Source organism: Chelonia mydas, chromosome 2, assembly GCF_015237465.2.
Source record: "Chelonia mydas isolate rCheMyd1 chromosome 2, rCheMyd1.pri.v2, whole genome shotgun sequence".
Taxonomy (NCBI): Eukaryota; Metazoa; Chordata; order Testudines; family Cheloniidae; genus Chelonia; species Chelonia mydas.
The window spans coordinates 109,364,111-109,378,408 of NC_057850.1; the positions used below are offsets into that span (position 1 = coordinate 109,364,111).

At 41.9% G+C, this 14,298-nt stretch overlaps 1 protein-coding gene across 16 annotated transcripts in view; it reads right to left on the reverse strand.

Moving 5' to 3' along the window:
• ATXN1 (ataxin 1) overlaps nucleotides 1-14,298 on the reverse strand; it is a 271,490-nt gene that overhangs the window by 256,825 nt on the left and 367 nt on the right. For 7 of the 16 annotated variants that reach the window (XR_006288664.1, XM_043540064.1, XM_043540069.1 and 4 more), the window contains exon 2: nucleotides 7,713-7,833. The gene's annotated coding sequence lies outside the window, so the exon portion shown is untranslated. Of the gene's footprint in view, nucleotides 1-7,712; nucleotides 7,834-12,846; nucleotides 14,295-14,298 lie in introns of those variants that run through there. The other 9 variants (XM_043540068.1, XM_043540066.1, XM_037893098.2 and 6 more) reach the window with 8 other exon arrangements.

Here is a 14,298-nt window from a genome sequence, read left to right on the forward strand (position 1 = left end):
CCTTCTAGGATTCTGTTTCATTCAGACCTTATGCTTAAAATACAAGTGCAACAGTAAAATAAAATCCCTACTTTATTTTTGGAAAATACTGTACATCATTCACTACTAAGCCCACCATTAACTGTGAACTGTTAACGTGTTTTACTGTTGTTTCAATGTTCCTATGCAAAAGCTGCATTTAGAAAACAAAGATAACCCTAGTCACACTCCGTCTTTTCTGAAGCACGGATTAAACACAGTATTCTGCTCAACAAGCCCATCACCGTTAAGTAACTCATCAGAAAATAAAGAGGGAATTATCAAATGGGAATTGCCAAGTAATTAGTTCTCTGAAGCAGATGACATACAACTATCAAAGGGAGGGGCTTCCCTGCTAGTCATATGTCAGAGGTAGGGCCTCCTAAGCTGTAAATAAAAATGCTTTCCATGTTATAGAGCTATGGGGCTTTTTAACCACCAGCAGCACATTGAAAATAAACATGAAATTCTGTTTAGTGCAACAATCCACTAAGATCTGTTTTAATGTATTGGGGGGGAAGGATTGTTCATGCATACAATGAAATTTCTAACTGTGCTGGATCTGCCAGCTCTTACCTGGGGAAGGCTATGCATACAGTACAGTACCAGAGAGGTGATGTGCACAGGCACTAGGGAAGAGGAGAAACCCTTTTTCTATCACATTAATTTGAAAAAGCACTCCCTACTGGGTTGCTAGGATGTGACACTGACAAGGAACAGCACCACTGGGAAAATATTCATTGGTAGAAACAAACTGAGCATGGCAAACAGGAATTATATTTGTAGTTTTTTGTAACCATGTTTCTTCCTAAAAGTTGACTCAAGTGTTTACATTCACAAGAATATTTAAATACACAGAAATACAAAGGCCCTAGCGCACGGGTGACTAGCAAACAAAAACGTTTTATTATTATGACATTCACTACTGCATTCTAAAACGTGGTGCTACACACTACAGGCTTGTCTACAGAAATATCTGGTTCGCAGCAAGCTGGGGTCTGACTCTATCCCACACCAGCCCGCCACACACTAACTGGCCCTGTGCACCCTGCTGACACACATTATTAGTTCATTAATGCGGTTTGATTTAGTCCTCTTTAAAACGGGGTGGCAGAGGTACCAAGGAGGAACCTCAGAGCAAGAGGATTTCAGGTCTCCTCTTCTCCTTTAAAAACGTGGTCCACCAGTGAAATCCCAGGACCCATTTACCTCAAGCAGTTGATCCTTTTTAGCCTTAACCATAGAGCCCCAAGTTTTTCACAAATGCAAAATAATATGAAATAAAACAACAACAAAATCACCCAGCAGCAGCTCCTGTCCCTTGGGGTTGGGCCTAGTTCCCTGCTCCAGGTGTTGCAAAGCACATGGGACTCACAGCGCCACCCAACGCCCCCACTCCCTTTCCCCCGCCCCCAGAATCCCACCCCTATCCAGCCCACACTGCTCCCTGTCTCCTGAATGCCCCACCTGAACCTCCGCCCCATCCAACAGCCTGCTGTTCCCTGACTGACCCCCGGGACCTCCTGCCCCTTATCCAACCCCTGCCCCCATTACCATGCTGCTCAGAGCAGCAGGACAGGCTTTTTGGAAAGCCTGGGAGGTGGGCAGGTGCAAGCCGCGCTGCGGGAGACTGCGGGGGAGGGGCCAGGGGCTAGCCACCCTGGCCAGGAGCTCAGGGGCCGGGCAGGATGGTCCCACGGGCCGGATGTGGCCCGCGAGCCGTAGTTTGCCCACCTCTGGTTTAGGGTGTGGGAGGGGGCCGGGGTGCAGGAGGGGATCAGGACTCCGGGCTGTGGCCTGGGATGATGGGTTTGGGGTGCAGGAAAGGGCTCCAGGTTTGGGGGGGCTCAGGGCTGGGACAGGGGATTGGGGCGCGGGCTTACCTCGGGCGGCTCCCAGTGAGCGGCTCAGCAGGAGTGCTAAAGCAGGCTTCCTGCCTGTCCTAGCACTGTGGACCATGCTGCGCCCTGGAAGCGGCCAGCAGCAGGTGCAGCTCCTAGGCAGACATGGGCAACAGGCTCCACGCAGCTCTCACCCGCAGACACTCTCCCCACATCTCCCACTGGCTGGGAACCAGCCAGTGGGAGTGCGGAGACAGTGCTCGGGGCGGGGGCAGCGCACAGAGCCTCATGGCCCCCCTGCCTAGGAGCCAGACCTGCTGCTGGCCACTTCTGGGGCGCATCACAGTGTCAGAACAGGTAGGGACTAGCCTGCCTTAGCTGGGCAGCACCACTGACGGGACTTTTAACAGCCCAGTCGGCAGTGCTGACCAGAGCCACCACAATCCAGTGCCTTACATTCCACAACCTAGTACTGGGTTGTGACCCGCAGTTTGAAAACCACTGAGCTAGACAGTGTTACCTTTCCCAGTGTTAAACTTTCAAGTCCTATCACTTACAACCCAGTTGCGCCTCCATGATGCTCCGACGATGGCGAAAAAACTCCGCCAATTTGGTCGAACAGGAAAAATTCGTTCCTGACCCCAAAACAGGTGACCAGTCAGATCCACCACACCCTAAATAACACAGCCTCTACACGACTGTTACGAAGAGGGAGGACAGGGCAGCTTGCCATTGCCAGGCACATTCCACCCACCTAGGCCTTTCCCATGACCGGCTAGTGGGTCAGAACCTACTATTTGGAAAACAGTGTCTTAGAGTAACTTCACTACTGAGTTAGCCTGGGGTTCTACCCAGCTAGTGGCCCTAACACCCCATCCATCCACACACAAAAACTTCTCTCCTGAGCCATCTGGGAGTATTGGTTAGAGCCCAGGTTCTGCTCTCACTCAGGCTGGTAATCCACCCACTTTGCAGTCAGAATGCAGGCTAAACCATTCAAGTGCTGATAGTCCTTCATTGTCTTCCCACGATTTCCCTGTGTGCCCAGAAGGAGAGACAGGTTCTCCCACAATTCACTGGGAAACAATCCTGGAGCAGCTTAGCATATTGCAACACAGTCAGCCACGGAATAAGTTCCCAGAGGCTCTAGCGACACACATGGATGTCTGCACCGTCAGTGACGACACAGTAACACGGGTATGGCTGCTCACACCGGCCTAGGCTGATCTGTATGCTCATACCCAGATGCTCATCCCTGTATGCTCATACCCGGATGTCATCACCCAGGCTAACTCTGCCATGAAGACACACACCCTCAAGGTGCGTGCACGTGGAAATCCAGTAACATGCAATTAGACAACCTACACACACACGAACGGACGAGGGTGTACGCACGGGTGGTGCGGGTGTGCATAGTCAGAGACCACCTCTGACACTTTGGTCCTAAAAATGAAAAAGGTTCAATTGCACAGTAAAATGTATTCTGCCCTAACACCCCTCTGAGGTGACAGAAGTGTTTCTTTCCAGTCAGTTAAAAATGATGAGCCAGATGCTTCTCCACGGCCTTGCACCTTGTGCAGTCATTCCCATCAGTGCAAAGTGAGTAAAAAACATCATCAAATCAGAACGGGAGTGTTTTCCTACTCACTTTGCACAGGTGCAAATACACATACAAGGTATAAGACAGTGGAGAATCAGGCGCCTTGCTTTGTGGCACACACATTTAGTTACTTATGTTACTACTAAACCTTATATGGTTAAAAGTGAAAGAGTTTTTTAAATTGCGATTTGTTTGTTATTTATGCTGTTTTATTACTTTTTCCTTATCTTTCAGATTAGAAAAATAAAATCAGTGAAGACAGTTTCACTCTCGGGTTCTTAATGCTGCAATGTTGATAAGCCAACCAGGGCAAGGAAATGTTTATGTGGAATTTCAAACTAAAGAAGCATTTCTATTCATCTTCGGTTTTATTAAATCTTTTACAATTTATATTTGGGGCTACATGTAAGTTGACAATGTCCTTTTAAACCTGGTTTATACAAAGCTATTTACGTTACACTGATTTTTATTTTTCAAAAGAGCACTTTCAATTCTTAAAGTCATGGTCAAAACTTCTCTCTCATATTCCATTAAAAAAGTGACATTGAAAAACATCTTTTTAAAGTAGAAGCAGGAACCCTGAACCATGGCTCAAATCCTGGCTTATGTGACAAGAGAACACAACTTTAGCGTTCCCATCTTAAGCACATCACAAAACTCAACTCAATGTATCTACATCAGAAAACCTTCATACAATTTGGTATGAGACTGGCAATCTCTGTTCAGGAAAGACCTAGGAATGATAGAGCAGAGGTATGGAGTTGTGTGGAGAAGATTGCAAAGCACGTCCCTGTGTGATGCCAGTCTACACTGTTAGTTCTTCATTTTCATGTACATTAAATTTACTCCCACACTTAAATACAAAACAAGCAATTAAAAAATTAAATGTGATTTCTAATTACTATCCAATTATACCTAGTTCAAATCCATCTTCATTTTTCTGATACTCTTAGCTCAGTCAAAATCACCACCACCGTCTGTTAGTCCTCCCACCACTACAGGCCTTCACATGTAAAAAGAAAAAGTAGAACCAGCCAGTAGAAGAAACACCAACTCTGCACTCTCAAATGGCCAGCAGGGGGCATTAACAACTTCCCCATACAGACAAATCACATCATTCTCCTTTAACTAAAAATGATTATATATATATCTCCTGTCTATAAACAAGCTGCAAAGGAGTGTTCAGCATACGTTAGAAACACACCACATTTAAAACCAGCTGAATACATCTTACATAAAAGGGATACCATGTTAAGCAATGTATACCCATAGTTAATGAAACTTCAGAAAGTACAGTAAATGGATTGCTACAAGTGGGACAGTTGCTACAGAGTCAACTAGATGTCACAATATGACTAATAGATATCACATGAATTGAACAGTGGAAAAGATTAAAAGGAAATCTAATTGTTAAAATGTCCAGTATTTCAAACGAAATTCTCTTAACACAACTGTTTAAAAGGAACAGAGTAATTTGCCTACCTGAAAGGAGGCAATGCATGCTCTGAACAAACAAACACTAACTCTCCCTATGTTTTTTAGTTTGGGCCAAAATTAATCAAACTCAGGGTTAAAAAAAGCTATTTTAAATAACCTTTTTACTCATCTTGAGGTCTTTATTCAGGCAAAATGATTATTAAAGTCAGTGTGAGTTTTACCTAATAAGAACAGTAAACACTAAAGGCTTGATCTTACAAATTCTTAAACGAGTTACTTTACTACTTTATTTGCTGCAGTAAATGGTATTATTTATGTGAGTAAAGTTGCCTGTGTTTGTAGAATTAAACCTTAAGTAAGGACTTCAGAATTTGATCTTATGTGTGTTAAATCAAAGGTGCCCAATATTTTGTCCATACAAGGGACACAAAAAGAACATGTCATAAGCCACCTAGTTTGCATTTAGTGGAGCAGACTGCAGCCATCCTCCTCCTTGGTAAAATACTAGAGTAGGACAGGGCTATGGTCTCAGCATACCATCTTTGTTCCATCTTTGACCTGTGCAACTTGCCCTGTGACTACTGACCACACTACAGAACTCCATGGGTCACATTCCATCAGTTGCAACTCTGGGCATCCCTGTTAAATCAAATGCCAAGGATAATGTCTGTAACCAGCCAGTGACCATCTAGACAACCTTTACATTATTTACTCTGATACAAATTGGGCTTGATTTTGATCTCACTCTGGAGTAAATCAGGAGTAAGCGCTGAAGGCAGTGGAGTTACACCAATGTAAAACTGATGTGACTGAAAAAATAAACCCACTGTATTTTAACAACAAAAACATACTTGGTCTAAGGTCCATTAAGACGACCTTAAGCATTCTGTGTACAAAGAAAGCAGTATTATGCCGATGGCTAACAATCAATTGTACTGGACATAACAAGGTTATCTTTATGCAAAATGTTTACTTAATATTTATGACATTGTTTTTAATGCAATCTCAGGAAATATCAGCTGCTAGAACATTCAAGGTGACTTAGCAATACATTATGGGTAATACAATGTGGGCATTCAGAAGATACTTAAATTTGATTAATATGCCATAAAGCATTTCTTCTTCTAGCTATTAGTTACGAGCCTTTTCTGTGTAATAATTTCTGTAAACAAAAACAATTTTACAAAACCTGAGCTAATTCTGGACAAATGAAGAGCTCTTGGAAATGTTAACGCCTTGACAAAAAGATTTGTTCCACCTGATCTCTAAGTCAACATCTGCTATCAAATAAATTTTCTGAAACTGAAGGGTGAAAATGTGTTAGGGTGCTTTATCCGGCAATTTAATTCTCAAAAAGAATAATCCTCCAGAGATGTAGTGGCTACAACCTGCCCCTCCATTCTAGATGATTAGTGTAGACCATAAGAGGCGTGTCTTTACATGCAACTACATGCTTAGACTACTTCCCTTTAAAAGAACAATACCCCATCCTGCAGTCACAATAAAATGTAAATTTATGTACTGCACACTTCACTATGACATACTGTATACATGAAAAAGTTATTCCACTACAGAGACTTTCTGATCAACTTTTCATCAACAAAATACTAGAGTAACTCAGTTTTCTGGCTTAAATAAAAACAAAAAAACGTACTTTCAGTTTCTGAATCAAATTCCCCAGCTGTATTTGCCATATTATTTAAAAGAACAGCCTATTTTCTTTCTGCAACCTTTATATTTTTGTTACCATTAGCAGGATAGCCAATCCTAAGTACTTAAAAATCATGAGTCAGAGCCATGAGACAGGCTTAAAAACCATGAGACTCAAATAAATAAGAACATTTGGGTTCTTTTTATATGCAGTCTGATTGACCCCTAAAGGCTCAACACATTTTCAAGCTCTTCTCCACAAACTTACAAACATACAAGATACAGACACATGAGATACAAAGGAGGGGGGGGGGGAGGCAGAAAAGAAAAAAAAGCTGAGATTGTCCTGTAATCACATCACTGCAGAACCTGAGGATATAAGCAAATCACCGAGGATCACAAGACTTGCAATAAAATCATGAGAGCTGACAACACTGCTTAAATCAGAGTAAAAGAAAGACTTAGGTATGTCACTAGTGACTGGTTATCCATGGTTTTAAGCAGGGCCAACCCTAGACCAAATGCACCCCAGGCAAGGAGTGTCTTCGGCATGCCGCTGCTCCACCTTCCCCCCACCCCTCCATTGGTTAAACTTTTGAATATCTTACACCACCCTGAGCCTAGCATCCCTCAAGCCCTGCACTCCAGGCAGTCGCCTGCCCCTAAATCCGCCCCTGACTTTAATGGAAAATCCGCATGCCAAACAAGGCTTTCTACACAGGAGGAAATCAGGAAGTTGAAAAAGGCAAAGAGTCTGCAAGCAACACAACCCACAACAACAAAACAAAAATTGACAATAATAGGCAAGAGGATGGATTTCTATTATTTTATGCATGGCAGTTTATGACAAAGCTCAAAGGGTGAAAACTTTTTATACATCTCATAATCTTTTAGTAACCAAACACATTTTGACCTAAGGTGAGCATAAGAACCACTGATCTGCAACGCAGCATCCTACAAGACAGAGATTTGAGACACAGGTAATATGATTTGCTGACTTGGGTAATACCATAATCGTTGTTATTTATTTATAAAGCACCCCCATTCCTGGTCATGTTGAGGTAGAATAATTTTGTGTCAAATGAATTATAAAAACATTTTAAGGTGTCAAGGTTTGCCAAAAGTGTGTATACTCATGAGAGAAATAAAAAGCATTAAATCCTCACCTTGTTTACAAAGCATCTCTCTATGGTGAAGATAAAAATTATGGTCGTCACTGTTCTATGGGGGTGAAGAAGAAATTCACAGCTTAAACTGCTTCCTCATCTGGCTTCGCCTGCAATGTGACTGTTCATCCAGAAGCAGAGGAGATGAAAACCAAAATGAAAAAAACAATATCAGTTAAAAACCAACCAACTTAGCAGTGGCCATACAAGTGCCAAAATATTCCTGTGAAGATTGTGAGCGGTTCTATCCAAAGCAGAATCATTCATAATACTGAGGGTCAATAACATCAAAAGATTACAGAGTTGTGTCTGAGTCTGAGCTACAGAAGGATGGCAATTCACTTCCAACAAGTGACACAACTAGAGTGAAAACCAGGGCTCAGAACAAGCCTGTACTCAAAAAGCACATTGGTAAGTGTGCTGTTTACATCTTACACCAGCTTCAGCCTATCGGGGACATTTATGATCTTTACTGGCTCAGTAGTACAACCTCATGAAACAAAAAATATCTACATTTCATGAATGTCCAAAAAGACAAGTCATTCATGCACAATGTAGCTGAAATTACTACAGATGTGCACTCACATGTGTGCCCGTTCTTGTGTGTGTTTGTACGTGGGCGCCCTTGGCCACTCTTCCTGCCAGCAACCATGACACAGATGTGCACTGTCTCCTGTAGGCTGGGGCTAAGGAGTCAGTTCCTCGGCACCATACACATGTGGCAGAAAGCACAGCCCATTTACTCTGTCTGTATGTGCTTTCCAAAATGTGATATTGGTGAGTTTAGAAAACATAAGTGAGTTGTGGTGACAGTCTTCACTGGCAGCAGAACACAATTTCTTTGAGAGGCATTATCCAAAAAGCAAACCATATTAAGGGGATCTTGATTAAAAAAAGTGTTAGATTTTGTGGCATTTCCCCAGTTCTATCGTCTTAATCCTGGCATGCTGGAATTAATGCATTTTACTGCAAATTCCCAGATAATATAAACAGAAAGTACACTATGACAGCAATATTTTTCTAATTCTATATTTTTAATCATTAAAAATTACAGGGAGCCAGCATCACAATTCTGCTGACATCACATATCAAACAAAATATGTTTTGCTTTTTCACTTGGAACCTCACCAAAAAATTTTTGTCACTCTTTAGCAGGACTACTATTCCTCTGTCGTGAGGCAGTTTTGTGTTTGAGTTTGTAAGCATGCTTATGGCCCCTGTTCATCCAAGGATTTATGCACAAGTTTAACTTTATGCCAGTACTTAAATCCATCCTTATTCAGCAAAGCACTTGCAGGATTTAAGCATGTGCTAAAGTGTTTTTCTGGATTGGGTCCAATAAATACATTCATGCACATAGCTATTCATAGTTAGTAGACTACAAACTAACACACAATATAGTTGTAGGAGAAAATATAGTAAAGTAATAGCTGAATAACAAATACACTAAGCTCAAGAAGAAACCAGAGTTACTTGTCCAGTTTCTGTAACTTCCAAATACACCTTTGTCTGCAGAGTTGTTAAAATTAAAAATATATATATACTTATTTTGTATATCAGCTAAATCAAAATCTTATCACCTTAAACTTTTTTCCCCCCACATTTTTTAAAATGTGGGACTTTTGAATATATGTTACGTGCCAGAGCCCAAAAACATTTTGTGTGTTTGTTCTCCCTGTCCGAAGATAAATATACTAATTTGTCTCACTCAAAGTTCTGCATAAGGTAAAATTAAATGACCAAGTCAATATTTTCAGTTCTAAAAGCTTAGTGTATTAAATTTCTTAGCAAAATTCACCGGCATAGAGCACACCATTTCTTCAGTCTGACATACTTACCTGTATCGAGCCTGCTGTACTTCTGTTTGTTATGGTCATTACATTTTGATTTGCTAAAGTAGACCTAGTTATAGCAGTCTCAGCAGAGGACTCCAGCTAAAGCTGTTCTATGAACTGATTAAGTTGCATGAACTGTACCTGAACGATGTTCCACAATAGTTAATCACTCAAAAACCTGTATGATCAGCTAACAGCCTCATAGTGGGCTGTCTCATATTCTAAACTACGGTTGAAACCAGGGTACACTTCAGACCACGTATGCAATTTTTATATACATTTTTGAAACCAAAATACACCTTGCTACTGCACTCCCCTCCTATTTGTAGACCACAGCAAAAGCATTATACTATATGAATAGCAATACAAAAAAGAGTGGGTTACTACTGCGCCCTTTTAAGTTAATAAGAGTTTTGCCATTGAATTTCAGTGGGAGGAGGATCAGGTCCTGAGTTTTGATTCTCTAGATAATTATTAATACAAACTATTTTCATATTTCAAGTAATTAGCTGCTTTTCAATTGACTGCATTTAACAGTCTATTTTAAAAAAATATTAAGATGATACAAGGCTATCAGATAGATTACAAAAAGATTTTTTTTTCCTTGGAGGCAAAGGAAATTCAGGCCTGTTTTTAAAGATCCTTTAAAATCAGACCATTTTTGTCAAGCTTTTTTATAATGAAATCCTAAGGGAAATTTGTTTTTCCACAAGTTCATATAACACATTTTAAAAAATATTTACTCTGCAGTGCTGTGAACCACATTACAAGCAATTTGCATAAGAAGCATGATGCAGTACAAGGGATCGTACAAACAGCAGGATTTTGTGTGGTTATTTGACTTTCTCCAGTCCCATTTTCCTAATCCCCTCCATACCTAGGCCAAGAAAGAAAGGACGAAAGAACGAAAAGCCCAAATCAGCCAGTGCACTAAAGAGTTGCACTGAGAGTGAGAAACTGTTCATGAACTTCCCCATGAGAAGAAATTCCTCTGCTTGGCAGACGGACAGAAACCTGCAGGCTCAGTTACACTGCAGCTGGGTTTGTGAGCTGGCAGGCAGTGCAGGATTTGACCCACAGACAGGCACTACTCCTCTTGTTACCTTCTCCAGTCTCGTACTTCAACACGAGAGCTATTCAAATGCCTGTTTTATTATTATATTTTTTGGATACTATTAGGCTCTAGTAGTTAAGGGCTTGATCCTGAGAGGTGTGGAGTACTGAACCATTGGGAATTGTGGGTACGCGTCACTGCTCAGATCAAGCCATTAAAGCCACAGGTCTAAATTCACCATTGGTGTAACTGGGAGAAACGTGAATGGAGATGTTAGCTACTTATGCAAGCGATGAATTCAGCTCCTCCACAGAGTTCTGAAGTCCTTACTCAGACAAAACTCCCATTCCACTCAATAGCAGTTTTGCCTAAGAAAGATGTAATAAAGACTTCATGGTTACACACTACAGGACAGATTCTTAGCTCCATTACTCTGAATGTGGCCCACTGGAATCATTCCAGATTTACACCAGTACAATAGAGAGCCACATTTGGCCCATTAAAAAAATATTATTTCTTAAAAGACTAATGTATAGTGTAGTATTCAAACACTGACATTAAAGACAAAAATATTCCTCAGTTAAATGTATTTTTAAATTGCAGTAAACAACATGAAGCTCTTTATATTCTTCAAGTGCACTTTTTACATTGGAGAAAAATGCATTATAAACATTGAAGCAAAAGGCCTTCAACTGTATGCTATGATGAAAAAATATCTTTTAAAGTAGTATGAAAACAAATGTGAAACAGCTTACTATTATCAGAAACAAACTATCCAGTATTGAGTCTGTCACAGATAAAATAGCCTTGGGTTTTTAGTTGGTTTTATTACAGTTTGTATACACCCTAAGTTTTTGCAAGGTGAAAATGTTAATTCAATTACCAAATAAAACACATCCAAGGCCCTGAGCCTACTAAGAATTATGAACATGCTTAACTTAATATACTATCAGTTAAGTAATAATGATAATGTGAATTATCAATTACTTAAATTATACTAGTCAGAGCACATAAAGTTAAGCAACGTGCATAGATTATGGCAGGTTTGGGGCCTACAATATTAACCCTTTTAATGGTGACATTTTCACAACTTCATACATATGATTTCAGCCGTCAATGGTTAAATACCCAACAAATCAAAAGCAACAGATTGCAGAAGCAGCTTTCAGATACGCTTGGGAAAGACACTTAAAAATTAACAAAACATTTGTTGATTCATTAACAATAAACACACGTGGAACTGGTAGAATGATTTCATTAGCTAACTAAATATATTTTCATACTCTGCACACATGTAAAATCTGATAGTCCAGTGCTGTAACAGCCCAGAGGTATCTTTCATAAAAGTTCAGTGGTTAGGAAATGTCATAATATGCTTAAATATTCTTCAAGAAGACACAGAAGTGAGTTGTACAATCTGTCCAACATAAATATTGTACATACGCCACTTGAGGTAGCCCAGTCACAAGACAAACACACCTGAATGGACGATGAATACTGTCTGTTACCATGGCAGCCTGATCTAATTACATGACTGATCTGGGCTAGAGTAAGTGCACTGAAAACCTATAGCACTGACATGTATCTACATGATGAGAGAGAGACAGACAGAGTTGAAGAGAACCTATGAACCTTTGCCTTCCATAAACGATGATGAGATTAAAGCCATCCATTTAAAAGAATTGCTGCCTGAAAAATATTGGGCCATTTTCATGAACAAATTGGAGGGCAATACAATAAAATCATAACTACTATTAAAAGGTACCTTGCAGCATCTCAAAAATAACTACAGTGTGATTTTTTTTTCTGTCACTCTCAATTACAATCTCTCCCTCATTCATAACCCTTGCTCCACAGAGCTATAAAACTGAACTGTCTTCACCACCCAAACAAGCAGAGCTACATTAACATGAAATCTGAATTTTCCCTTAACTGAAGGTTACATCAGAAGCTAAAATGAAAAGACCTTGACTTCCCTAACATGTCAGCAAAGTCACTGGCTACGCCTGAACACATCTGACATGTAACTAACCAATACGGCATAACATATATAACAATGATCTTTAAATATTAAGTATAACCTGCATTATGAAATATGCATTTCTTTATCATATGAAACATAAAATGTTTCAAAAACTAAGGTCATCCACCTTAACAATTCCTTATTTGTGCATAAAGAATATTTGTAAGGAACAACAATTTACATCATTATGTTTATTTCTTGGACATAATAAGGAATGCTTACAATTCATGCTAATTGTATCCGGAGTCCAGGATCACAGGGGAGAGATGCAGTTTGGAGTCCCTATTGCACAGCATACGGTAAACAAAATAAAAATAGCCTGTCGTTCTTCTTATCCACATAGTACATTATATAACCAGCTTCGGACTTGTTTTCTTTCTATTATTACTCTTCAGTAATTTCCCCCATCTTCAATGGCATGGAAACAGTTCCCAATCCCGTCTTTTTATTATCATCATCATCATCACTACCGAAGCAACCAACGTTTTCTAACAAATTTTAGGTTAATCTCTAATAGTCTTAGAAATTATTATATTCATTTATTTAGTACATACAAACCAATCAAGGGTTACTTTCCTAAGGTGTTTTATTTAAAACCCAACCCAAACAAGGGGAGGTCGGAGTCAAAAGAGCAATGCATACCTGCAACATAAATTAAAGAGAATGCAGCAGCCACAGACACAATCAGAAATGGAAAGACCAAAATATTGCTATATCCAAGGATAACCACATCAATTCTTTAGCACCGGAGGCTGTCGCTAATCCCCCCTGGAGAAGCTAAATGGTCTCTTTGCTTTTAGCCAGCTCCAGATCTCTCGCCCTGGCAGGGACTGGAGGAGAGTGAAAGCAAGAGAGGCTCTGCAGACAGTGTGAAGGGGGAAAACGGGACACCCGGGCCTCCCCTGACCCGGGCACTAGCCCTCCTCGCTCACTGCTGGAAGTGCCAGCTGGTGCCTCCAGCCAGCCTGGGCCGCGAGTGCAGCGTAGTGGGTCCGCGGCTGAGCGCATTCCCCGTCCCAGCGCCGCCTCTTCCCCCTCCCTCCTCGCTTCATTCACCCCTCCGGCAGCCAGCCTGACCCAGCCCGTACTACACAGCCCAGCACGGGCTGGCGCGGCCGGCGGCAAAGCCTCCCCCGCCGCAGCCCGCACAAACCCGGGCGTCGTGCAAAACTCCGGCCGCTCTCACTTGCCTCCGCGCCAGCTAATGCACCAGGGGCAGCCACAGCCAGAGCCCGGCAGCGGCGGCGGCGGCAGCAGAGCCAGCGTGAAAACGCCACCCCTCCCCAGCGCACACACACACACACGCACGCGCGCGCGCGCCCTCTCGCCTCCCGGGGGGGGACTGAAAGCAACCCAGACACAGGGGCTACGGCTGTTTCCTTGCCTGTCCCCCCTCCTTTCCCCTGCCTCCTTCTCCTCCACCCCCCCCACCCCGGAAGACATTTCTTGCATGCACAGAGTGCAACGAATTCCAGCCACCCCCCATGTCCCTCCACCTCCCCCCAGGATCGCAAAGCCATTTTCTGGCCTCCAGCCTTCCCAGGGCTGGGGTGGACTGGGCTCCCGGGCGGCTGAAGCCCCGGGGGAGGGGGGGGCTCGTCCAGTCCCCCCTCCCCCCTTGTGTTTCTCCAGCTGGAAGCGCTGGAGGTTTTCAATCGAAAGGAGGAAAGAAGC